This window comes from Pelecanus crispus, chromosome 3, assembly GCF_030463565.1.
Source record: "Pelecanus crispus isolate bPelCri1 chromosome 3, bPelCri1.pri, whole genome shotgun sequence".
NCBI lineage: Eukaryota > Metazoa > Chordata > Aves > Pelecaniformes > Pelecanidae > Pelecanus > Pelecanus crispus.
In genome coordinates this window covers 94679689-94692278 of record NC_134645.1, presented here as the reverse complement: position 1 = coordinate 94692278, position 12590 = coordinate 94679689, and the positions used below count along the sequence as shown (strand labels likewise).

The window sequence follows — 12590 nt, the reverse complement described above, 5'->3', positions numbered from 1 at the left end:
AAAGGTGACACTTGAAGTCACAATAAACCAAACATCTCATGTTGACAGTTCCTGAAAAGAAAATGTGCGTAAAATTAAAATCTTCACAGGTTTGTTTTCTACTGGGTGTTCCATTCGTGTATTAGATCTGAAAAACAAATCTACTCTTTGCCATAGTTCACAGTTTATTAGTAAAGTAATATTAGCATCCATGATAGCAAACAGAGAAAATGTGAATGCTGTCCTTCCAAATGCTGCTTTTGTTACTGAACGGGTCGCAGACCCTGGATCCCATGCTCAACACAGCTGCATGGCAAACAAAATCACTGGTGGATGCCCTGGGATGGGAAATGCTGCTGCTGCCTGTGAATGAGATGGAGCAGACGGGGAAGCTGCAGCAGGATCTTCCCTCCCAGCCACCTCCTGCAGGTCCTGACATGTGTAAAGGTACACAGGATCTTATTAGTCAGGTTAACACGCAACAGAAGTCATTATTACTGCCACGACTTTTGCTGTGGATCGTAATTTCTCATGTCTGGAAAAATGCAGCAAGAGGAGTTATCTGTCTTTGCTGAAAAACCCGTGCTGGCCACAGTCGTCATTTCCATGTCCTGCATAACCTGAAGTGTTGGAGGGAGCCCTGTCCAAAAGGTCCTGGTAAAAGTCTTACTCGAGCTGGTGAGACTTTCATTCTGCTGAACCAGAGACAAGGTTTTTGCCCATCCCTCAGACCAGCTCTGCTGTCCTTTTCCACAGATGAACCAGCTCAAGGTCATTTTCTTCTCTCTGCAGATGACTTTTCTCCTGCTTTCCAAAGCAGATAAGACACTCTGAGGAGTCTGGAGGGTGCAGAAGTGTGCCGGACCCAGCAGAAGCACAGAGCTCTGAGGGGGTGGCCTCCTACCACAGGATGGGACCTGTTGGGTCAGCTTAGTACATCTTGTCCCAGCAGCCTCTCCAAACACTGAGCTGGGAACTGGGTTAAGGTACCCTCCAAAACACTGTCACCTCCACGTGTGTGGTTGTCATCAGCTCTAGTCCCAAATGAGATGAAATAATGAGCTGTGTCATTTGTTCACACTTATGAGATTGTATAACACATGATTAGCAGGGTACATGGTGTGGGTACAGAATAGGAAGTTTAATATGAAACATTTATAACCTGGGATTTGGGCATTTCCCAGCTCAGCTCTACTTCACAATGAGCTGAGAGCTTGTAAAGGGTCTTGGCCAGTTATGGGAATAACTGTGACCTGTCTGAGCGAGGACAAACCCTCCGTCCCTGTCCAAAGGAGATTCACATCTCAACTACAGATGGTATCAAGTACTGGCTTAATGGAAAGAAGTGCTAGAGCCTTTCCTGCTTGACCTAATGAACAAGAAATATATGGGGCAGGAGGAGGGAGGAAAAGGGGGAGATGTTTGGACCAGAATGACCCCCACTGTTGGATCTGAGCTATAAAGGGAAGCAGGTCCTGAAGATATAGATGCTTCAGTCCATCTGATTTTGGATGTACCCTCCTACAGGACTGCCACGAAGGTCTTACCATCTTGTCACAAGAATCAGGGAGGGTGAAAGGATTGTTGAGCACTAACCTAAACACTCTGCAGACACATGCTTCTTTTGGTCTTTTGTCTCTTTTTATGTGCCTTGCAGCTCTACTGACTGATCTGGATTCTCCAACACTCTCAGTTGCTTTCAGATGAATCTTGCCTTTCCGAACGCAATTTCAAGTACTCTAAGGCATCTGCTCCCTTCAGGGTGGCAGTTCTAGGTATCAGACACTCTCGAGGACAACACTCCTCATACATGTGTTTCCCAGGGCAGCTAAAGGAGAAAAAGGTATATCCCCACTTAGTTTCAAAGGACAGTTTGAAAGGTGACAATGAAGACACCTCTGAAGGAAAAATGCCTTTTGGTAGCCACTGCAAGCTAGGTGCAGTCACTGGCATATAATATGATAAAATCACTCCCTAATGGTGTGGGTCCCAAAGGAGGACGTTACACTAAGACTAGAGAACACACTTGATTTCTTGCCCACTGTTTCATAATGTGTTTGAAATCAGTACATTGCATATATTTCAATTTCCATTCCTCTAATGATTTGACAATTTCCTGAAACACTTTAATGGAGTTTCCACTGACCTTAAAATAATAGTATTTTTTAAAAAGTGGTTAAGTGCATACTTTTACGAGACAAACGGAGCCAGACTTCTCTTTCAAAAATATGATTTTTGCAAATATGCTTGCTTCTAAAAATCTTAGAGCTGTTTTTCAGAGTGACAGCAATAACATAAATGCCAGAATAAGCAGCAGTTGATCTCACAATGCTGAAATCTCAATATTGAATGAGCAAAGCATTCATTTACTGCATACAGAAATAGGTCCAGAAGAAGGTCTGAATGTCTTTTGAACTACCAGTGAATGGCATGGAAGTGCTTGTGCCTTGTGGCCACCTTTGACTCTGTGGGCAACTCGCATCTTCCTATGAATATTTGCAAATAACATTTATCCTATTGTAATCTGCTCTTATTAAATGTGCTGAGGTTTATCTTTTCCTCCTTTCCCTCCCTTCAGTTTTTAACCTTTACTCTTTAAAAGTTTCAGGATCTTCTACTCCCTCAGCGTACTGTTTTTTTCTACACAGAGACACTGCAACTATCTTACTCGATTTGAGCACTCGAAATTCATTTTCTTAGCCTTAGTTGCCTAATCCTGTTTGCTCAAAACCATACTGATCTTTGGCAAGGTTTTCACAGCCTTTCTTCTTCACTCCTGATGGACTCCATGGTTATCAGAAAGCTGGCTCTTTCCCCAGAGTATCTTGACAATAGAGCTGCACTCATGGAGGTAGAAGGATTTCATTTACAATTTCCAACATGTATGTGACTCAACATGTTTTCTTCTTCCCCAGTTTTGTCAGACCAACCTATTCCTAAAGGAATGATTGCATAAAGGTTGACAGACTCTTGCCCTTATTGGTCTTCAGTGGTGCCAGTTTGGTAAATGTTCAACAGACTGAGTATCAGTTGTTTGCAATACCAGAGAATCTCTAAAATCTGAAGTAATTCAAGCTCATGCAATCAAAGATGTGCTTAGACTTGGACATACAGCTTTTGCAAAGATGTTTAAGCTACAAAAGTGGACTGGGTTTTGTTACTCCTCTCAGTTCCAGTGATCCCCTGGTGTCGTATTCCCTCGATGCTGTGGGTTTGTGAACTGCTCTGTCCCTGCCCCTTTGGGAAGTAGTAGGAAAATAGTAAGGAAATAGATCTGCAATAAGATCCTACCACAGCTGTGTATGAACTCTTCCCAGCCTTACTGCAAATCAGATGGGAAACCAGCTGCAAGAGAATGGAGCAGGTATCTCCTTGGCAGGGGAGGAAGAAAGTCACAGCAATCAAGGTGGGGAGATGGTCAAAGACAGACAGAAGAAATGGGTCTCTCCTGGATAAACTGTGGTGAGGAAATATCTGATGAAGAATCTTTCTGCAGTTGGGTGAACACTTGGAGATTTGTACATACAGGGTCCATGAGTCATAACCGGTAACTGATTATGAAGAACCAAACCCAAATGATGTAGATTTTTCTATCAGTTTTTAAGTATTCTGAGCTCTAAGAAAATCCACATTTTGAGATTGCTTTCTTCCTTTTTTCCCCCCAATCTGAATAGATAGCTATTTAATTTAAGAGTTATTGATAGAGAAGTTACACTGTGGCAAACAGTGAGGGAAGTATGGGCATGTTAATTTTGTCACAGGGAAAACTCAATGCATTAGTCCTGTAACTCTGGTAGAAGTTAGTTGCCCCTCATATATTTCAAAATAAAATGGAGGTTTTTGGAATTTATTTTTTTGGACCACAGATACTTGTTCAGGCCTTGCCTATTTTATCATAAATAAAACGTGTAAAGACAAGTCTGAAGGTATACACCACATATTTAATCTGCTGTCTTCACTTATTAATCTGTGGTATTTATAGAGTGCTAATCACTAGATTATGTATTTATCCTCAATGATATAAGACAGACTTAAGTTTTATATGATAGTGAGCTCCATACTACTTTAAAATGTTTATCATGTCAACCACTCTTCTCAGAAGGGGAGGAGGCTTAAGGGAGGAGTCACCTTTTCAGTGCCACTCTGGAGATGGCATTGCTAGCCAGAAGCATTTTCTAACTTTGCTTTTTTAAAGCTGTGCCCATTTTCTACCTTGCTTTCCAGCATTTTCCACTTGCTGAGCAATAATAAGTGGTATATCTATCTATATTTAAAATGACAGATGGTGCCTGTCCCAGTGCTGATAAGGGTGACTGTGCAAACACCATCTCCTTAGTGGGGGAGCCATAGAAAAATGGCACAATCTGGTATGAGGTAATTTCTGGTTGATTTTATAACCTCTATGCCCCCCTACCCCCTGCAAGGGGTGCCCTTATAAAAATTTGCCATTTGACTCTTATAAAAAATCACCAATTTTTCTAGCATGAAGAAACCAAACAATTGATGTTGGGTGGCTTAAAACTTACTGATGTTTCCAGATTCAGGCCCCTTTCCATACACTGCCTAACAGAAATCCTTATCTTTAACCAAGGGAGAAATGGCCCAGTAGCAGCACGTCTGCTGCAACTGCAAAGTGATGACTGCTCAGGTTTTTAGATGAAGAAGGCTCTGACCCCATGTTATTGAGAGGAAGGATAAAGCTGTTCAAAAATAATGGAAAAAGTTTACTTGTCCAGCTTGTTTGTTTGTTTATTTGTTTTGGTTTTTTGTTTTAAACAACCATGAAAGCCCTTTTGGGTTTATTTATGCATCTGCATACATGGGAATCCATTGCTGCTTTAGCTTCATAAGAAGTTGAAGAGTTAAGAAATACCTTCCTGTGTCACCCCATCTGCTGCCCGAGGAGCATCACTGAGCTGATTATTTACTTTCTGTACCAATATTTTAGTCTCAGTTTTGGTTATAGCTCCAGATGGCGCACGTCTGCATTCACATTTGCAACAGCTGAAGTATGGTCAGGCAGCATAAAGTCTCTAAGAAAATGTCCTCGGTCTAAAATGAAGACAAACGCTCTCCCCTCTTCAGCCAGTGACCAGCACCTGCCAAAATGTCACTTTAAATGCTACTTCAGTGTGTTTGGAAACAAAGAACAGCAGAACATCAGTTAAACGTAGATGCCTGGGGTAGGCTTTTAGGAAGGGGGCTTCTCTGAGCTCCTACTTCATGTCAAGATGTGGGGCAGAAGTTCATAGGCATTTGCCTTTTCTCTAACTCGGTCCCTAGAGGTAAGTTTAAAACAGGCCTAGTTTTGGTGATAGACAACATTTCACTGCAGGGCCTCCTGGGGCAGCTGCCTCTATTAATTTGCTACTTCTATGCAAATGGCTATCATCAAAAGATGCTGATTTTACCAGATCTAATCAAGCAAAGTATTTTAACACACCTCAGCAGCACTACACTTCTAGATTGCTCAACTTTGGAGCAGTCTTGTCTTCCTCCACTTTTTATCTCCTCAGAAGGGGAAAATTTTGCAACATAAATATAATGGAGAGGTAAATAAATGGAAATTTTAAAATGGCCCAGCATGGAAAAAAACCCCAGTTGTATGTAGCAAAGGACAAATTTGCGGCTATGCATCTGATGCGACAGCCTTCACACACCTAAGGCTTGGAGATCTAGCAGAAGTAGCTCTTGAAGCTGTTGTTTTTGATGCTCATTTTTTTGTTAAGACATGCTAAGAGCCCAGATGGCAGGAATGCATAAACATCGTGCTTGGTGAAAAAACTTAGTACCTCTTCCCCTATATAAGGGCAAGCAAGAGAGTGTGAAGTAACAAAAACTTTAAGTATCAATTTCTTCTTATTAAGGCTGAGTTCCTTGCATTCCCGCTACTTAATATTCCAGGATGTCAGCTGAAGAGTCCTGACAATTCTATCATTCAGCTCTCGCTCTGCTACAAAAGTTCACACATGCAACAGTATGAATTGCCATTTTGCTCTCTTTCTTAATCGGTTTTATTTCCACAGCCTGAATGAAGAATATTTAATTACACAGCAAGTCTGGGAGAAGTCCACATGTTCTGTGTTTGAAATTATCGTATGTGAAATGCAGGAGATAACATTATCATGAGTTATAGCAGCTGATTTTCTCTGAAGTTTCTCTCAAGTCTCCCAGGAATGTGAAATAATTCCTACACATGAGATTTCCATCCCCGGGACTTTCACCTGTGAGCTCCTTGGCGGAGGTGTCACATCCTCTTAGCTGCACTGTTAAGTGCTCTGTGAAAAGTAATGGCAGACACCTACAGCGTCTTCAGGTGTATGCTTTTAACAAATAAAAGTGTCTGCTCAGGGGACTGCTACCACAGCATCATTCATAAGTATAAATGTATTTCTGTGCACTCCAGAGCATTAGCTTGTGGGCAAGGTCAGTGTATCAATAAAAATATAGACAACTTGTTCCTTTGTCACTTATGGTGTCACACTTTTCACCGGGCTTCCCCTCAGGGGCATGTTTTATGCGTTATACAGCTGGCCTTTGCAAAAATGCCACCGCTGGTGGCAGCAGCACAGAGCCACTGGCATGGTGGCAGAAGGCCAGGCACAGCGGTAAGCAGCGCCCGTGCTGCCGGCGGGCGCGAGCCCTCCCTCTCCCCGGGGCTACGGCAGCCCTGTGCAACACCGGCAGCCTGCAGCCCTGCCTCGTTCGAAACAGACTGGTGCTTTAGGTAACTTTAGAGATCAGGGTCATACCACTTTTCAGCTGCCCTTGTATATAAAAAGCACGCAATGCCTCGCTCTGCGGCAGAAATGCTCTCCCTTGCTGTTGATGCGTAGCTCTACGCACACTGTTTCCTGCCACAGGGAACTCCGGCTCTGTGGCTACCGAGATCCCAGCTGAGAAATTTGGGAAATGTCAGTGTGAGACACACCATGCTAAGAGCATCCTGTACCAGATCCTTAACGAAGAGCATGGAAGCGAGAGCAAGTGGCGCCAGCAGTAATGCAGTCCCCACTGCTCCACGGGAGGCAAGGGCTGTGCCTGTAGGGACAGAAGAGTTGTCCTGAAAACACCAGAAGCTACATGCAAAAGAGCTTCTGAGGTGCTCTTAAAGACTTTAACTTTTATTAGAAACTTGCTTTCCTTTTCTCACGCGCCTTGGGAGGATCAGCTTGTTCTCATACAGCAGAACTAGGCCCCTCTTTTTGCCCTGGGCATGGCACAAGAAGGGGTGGATTTTGACCTGAGAGAGATTTCAGCCCCTGGTTTATTGAAAAAAATCCTCCTCAATCAGTCTTTGACAGCTAGCAATGAACTGGGCAGCTTGTCACTGGGAGCATCTTTAGCAGAAGTTCAGAAGATGAAGAATTTATTGTGGAAATTCTGGGACCTGGACATAAGTGCAAAAGAATATGCCTATCTTAAAGGAATTATTCTCTTTAATTCTGGTAAGTCCTTCTGGAAATTGCACAGATGATTATGTGCCTAGAAGGACATTTGGCATTTTCATTTGCATATAGACAAATGCTTAGTTTTATTCTTTCCTATGAATATATCTAAATGTTCTTAAAAAAATCCATATTCCACAATTTAATGATTTTCTGCCTCAGGTAGTTTATTTAGGTTCCTCGGATGTGTGCAGTAGGTCACCCACTGTAAACGAAAACCGCTTCTATTGGATAAATTTTAAGTCATAAAGAATTAACTGTGTCACTTCAAACTGATTTCCAGTTCAAAGGTAATACAGCAGCCTCACCTGTAGTACAGCAAAGGAGAGATGGTACACAGGCAGGTGATGTGAGTATTAGAAGTATTTTAACAAAGACTTCCTCTATAGCAAGAACACTGGAGAAGACAAAATATAGTACAGCAAAGGAGAGATGGTACACGGGTAGGTGATGCGAGTATTAGAAGTATTTTAACAAGGACTTCCTCTGTAGCAAGAACACTGGAGAAGACAAAATAATCTACATAATCTGATCGTCATCAGTGAGACAAAAGGATACAGCATTGAGCTTACACAGCTTTTATTGTTTATTTATCCTTCAGTATCTCTACATTCAAAGCCTGGGTCAGCAGTCATGGAGCAAACTCCAACTAGTGATAGTATCCTCTCACTTCTGGTGCCAAGTTCAGCCTCTTTAGGAAAGAAGGTTGCCTAGGTCAGCACCATGGAGTGCGTGAGTCATTAAAAGTTGAGCTCTAAGTCCACTAAAGTAAATGGAAAGACTTATTGACTCCAGTCTGCTCTGGCTCTGATCCCCGACTCCTTCCACAGCAATCACTGCTGTTGGCTGCACTGTCAGCAGTGTGCTATACTTGGGACTGCACCAAAAGGATACTTGAATGCTTCAGTTATTCCATGATATTTCTTGTGGTGAATGGTTTATAGGCTGCTCAAAGGCTGTAGTGACTTTATATTTGTTTCCAGTAGGATTCAAATTCTGATTCTTGAGATGTAATGTCATCCAGATGTTTGGTATTGTCTTGTATGTCTATGCCGCAGCACCAAACCAGTGGAGTTTGTTTCAGTGCAAGTTATTTTCTCAGTTTTTCATGATAAAATCAGGCTGAAGGAAACCACTGTTTATATCCAGGGTGATGATAAGAGGAGAAATCCCTCATCTGCAGAGGCTTACACAGTTTAACTAGCAAGCATTTTTATTATCTCTGCGGATAAAATGCAATTTTCCCTTAAGGAGAAAGCAGCAGAAGCGGGGTTGTGTTCTGGATTCGTGCCTTCTAATGCCTGCTGCTTCCCTGGGGTGCTGTACGAGAAGCCCAGCAGCCCTTCATGCTGTCTGCAGACACTGTCCAGAGTTTCAGGGGGACTCCCTAGTTCTTAGGTGGGATGACCCTATTCTCTGGAGGTGCCCTTCTCCATGGGCTGCAGAAGGCAGCTGGGAGGGCTTCAGTTAAGCCTAGATTGACTCCAGATGACACAAAGAGTCACAGTCCACCTCTGGGCTGAAACAGGTACTCAGGGCTTACACACAGCCCAAACTGCCCTTTCTCTACCTGTTTTGCTGCAAACAAATCTGTACAGCCGTCGTTTCACAATTACTGTTTTCAATAGTTTTTGAACACTTTCCACCAAACTCAGAAAATGTTTTCTACATACATGCAGCACATTTTCAGCTGCCCTTTTAGTTTTGGCTTGATGTTTGGCCAAACCTTAATATATTGCAGGCCTCAGTTCTAAGAGGATTTCAGGCAGCCACCAGCAGCGACAACACTAAACCCTCTCCTGGATCATGGAGTACCTCATGTGGGCTCCCACCCTGACTGTTTTATTCCTGTTAGACCACCAAAACTAGCTGAGGCAAAGGGGAAGGACCAGGCATGGAGCAGTCCAGAGCTGGGTTATGAGCTGGAGTTCAACAGGGCGCCCAGAAATGCAGCTGTAGCAGCACAGCTAGGCCAGCGCTGGGCAAGAAGCGCGACAGACAAGTATGGCAGAGCTTTGCTTGTGCCCTAAGTGATCTCTTGTGGCATAGAGATTGTGCTTAATATCAGAAAAAAATCCCTTTGGCGACAGGGTGGCAGGCAGCATGGAGCGTGGGTGCTCCCGCTAAAGTGCAATCTGGGCAGTCCTTCCGTGCGGGAGGCTCCGGCTGGGTTACTGATTGACCACAGCAAGAACCCGCGAAGGAGAAAGCGTGCGCCCAACCCCAAGGGGAAATAGCCAGCCTTGCATCAACTGAATCCAGACTTTCCAGAACATATTGCTATCCCTGCTGCTCTCAGGGGTGCTTTGGCTAGGTAGCTTTGGAGAGGTCAAAGTGTGTATGGGTGAAGGGTCCAGCTGCAAGGCCTTCTCTAGGACCCAAGCAATAAGTCAAAGGAAGAAGCAGGTAGGACTGTCCCACCACACATGAACAGCATAGAGTGAGGTGAAACTGCTCTGGCTGCTTTTGATAATTGTCTGAAAAGCAATGGGGACTGCGCAGTGAAGAGATGGGAGTCGTGACAAACAGTGTTGTTATTGTATCAGTGCCATATATATCTATTTACGGAGTTTTATATATATATCTCTCTCCATCAAGGCTGTGACAGAACTTCTGTTAAAAAAGACGCTCTTCAGAGCTTTACACTTCAGCTGGAAACATGTGTTTGTCTGAATATTATTGCAAACAGATCTCAGAACAAGAAGTTTCTCATGATTTGTAAATGAAACCCAGTGTTTGATTACATATAAAAGAAGAACAAATGGGGAAATTAAGCAAATTTGAAGGGATATAAGCAATTGCAATTTCATCCTGAATATACAAAATCCTGACAACTTCCTTTCCACGAAAAAATCTAACACTTGGAATCATCCTCACAGCTTGCAGCTGGTGGTAATCCTGGGGGACAATATGAATTTTCCAAACCCTTCATTTCTGGCTAGCCTGGTTGCAGGCTTTGCTGGGGCTTCTTATCCTCTGGCACTGATGTCTAGGGAGAAGAGAGCTGCTCAAGACTGACAAAGGGCAGCCAGCCACAGACTGAAAAAACCACAGCCAGGCTGGTTTTTCCCTAGTGCAGGGCACTAGGCAAGAAGGCAGAACCTCCCACACTTAAACGAATGATCCTGTGTGAAACACTCCCTGGTCTAAGCTATTCAGATCCCATCCCAGGGAGGTATGGAGTGAGACACTAAAATATGCTAAACGGGCCTGGAGTGTGCACTGGGAGATAGGTTAAAATAAGACGTGGGAGGCAGGAGAGGCAGAAGTCAAAACTTGGGGATTCATGCTACCCCTGTCCAGGCTGCAGCAATTCTAGGAAAGAAAAGATGGTGCTGTGCTCAGGCGGTGAGGACAGGAGGCAACAGGTTGCTGAGAGCTGTGTGACAAGGTAATCCCACCAGAGGCAAAGGATAAACACGGGATGTCCTTTGAACGGAGCCCTGGCACCCACAAAGACCCTCAGCAGGCCAGCAGGTTCGAAGTCATGTGCTATGGGAGGTATGTGATTGAGGCTCAAGACCATGACTCCATGGGGCAGAGACCTCTCCCCCTTCAAAAACAGCTGAGGAAAAGGAGTACAAAAGCAGGAAATACAATTATCTATCCTACTCCTGTGGATCACGATACATCTCACAGAGAACCTTTATACTTTTTAGACTGTAAATGAAGATATCTAGATAGCATGGTGAACCACAGTGCCCCAGCTTAGTCTATCAAGCAGAGGCAACAACAGGAGTCAGATAGGGCTGGGTAGACTGGAAACCTATGTCTTCAGACTGCCAGCCTGCTCGCTGCTCCAAACGACCGCCTCCATCTTCCTAATGTTACCTACCTATTTTAGACTAGAGCTGGAATGTTTCCACCTACTCAGACTACGGTCTCAGGATCATTTAGTGGGTAGACAACACGATAAAGATTCTTCTCCATCTGTACTGAGTCAGTTACCTCCTGTTACCATTTCAAAGCTAGATTTAATGTAACAGGCTGGATTCCAATGTGCTTACAATGCTGCTCAATGTTCCTTCAAACTATTGAACTATGCATATCTTCTTTTTCCAAAAAGTATGTTTAGAAAGTTTTTATTGTTTTCTAGAGAAAGTAGTACTGTAAGATAGAAAGCCAGACGGCCCATCATTATGACAGGCACAGAACAAAAATGTTTACTCAAGATTTATTATTTTACTTTTGGTTTTGACAGGATATCATGTCCTAAAATGTCTCCCCTATGTACAAACACTGCAGCAGGAAGCTCAGCAAGCCTTGATGGAGTTTATGTCAATGATGTTCCATAGAAACCTAGGCAGGTTTGCTTAGATTCTCCAGCTAATTGCCTCTCTTCCAGACATTGATGCAGATGCTATTGAAGAACTCTTCTTCAGGCCCATCCTAGGAGAGGCCACCCTAAATGTATTACTTGTAGAAACCCTACATATCAAGCCAGACTGTCTTTGAAAACAGATGACATCTGTGCTCTCAAACACCTATTTTTGAAGATATGAGAGGATTTTATGAGCTAAACACATTTCAAACAAACCATTGATGCATCTTTGTAAGCCATATATGTTTTTTGTATGATGAAGTAATTTTGTAACATTTTAGAATTAAAAGCAGGGAAATCTAAGCATTTAATAATTCTGTATGCGTTCAAAACCCGTTAGTCTAACGTATTCAAAGACTATCTAGGAGCACCAGCATACTTTCCAGTTGTGCTACGTTCAACCGTATTATTTCTAGTGAGCATTTTTATAGCTGTTTAAAACTATACTATATGCTCTTGGCTTTCCAGAAATTTTTACTTTCAGGAAAAGGGGCAGTGGTTAACTTTATTCAGTGCATCACCAATTGAAGATGAATAGACACATAAAAGGCTGATCCATGGTAAAATCAGTATAAATCCTTCCTTTTCCTGGGATGTCATTCCCTGATCCCAAACTCTTTTCTGTTCCACTAAGAACTCTAGTCCTTGGCTGTAATTGCTTGATGGAGCTCCCCCTTACTAACTGCTTTCTTACAGGTTCCTTTTCTAAGTCTTACAGTAAACTGTGGGCATTATTCACAAAGTCCTTCGCTGACTAAGAAACTGAACAATATGATTCAAAAATTTCTTGACTAGACAAAAGCCGTTGTTGAGGATTGTTTCCAGGATGGGAATAACAAATG

General features: G+C 43.0%; 1 pseudogene; it reads left to right on the top strand.

The window, feature by feature from the left end:
• Nucleotides 1-230: 230 nt before the first annotated feature.
• Nucleotides 231-11882, top strand: LOC104038902 (nuclear receptor subfamily 0 group B member 2-like; annotated as a pseudogene).
• The last annotated feature ends 708 nt before the right edge of the window (nucleotides 11883-12590 follow it).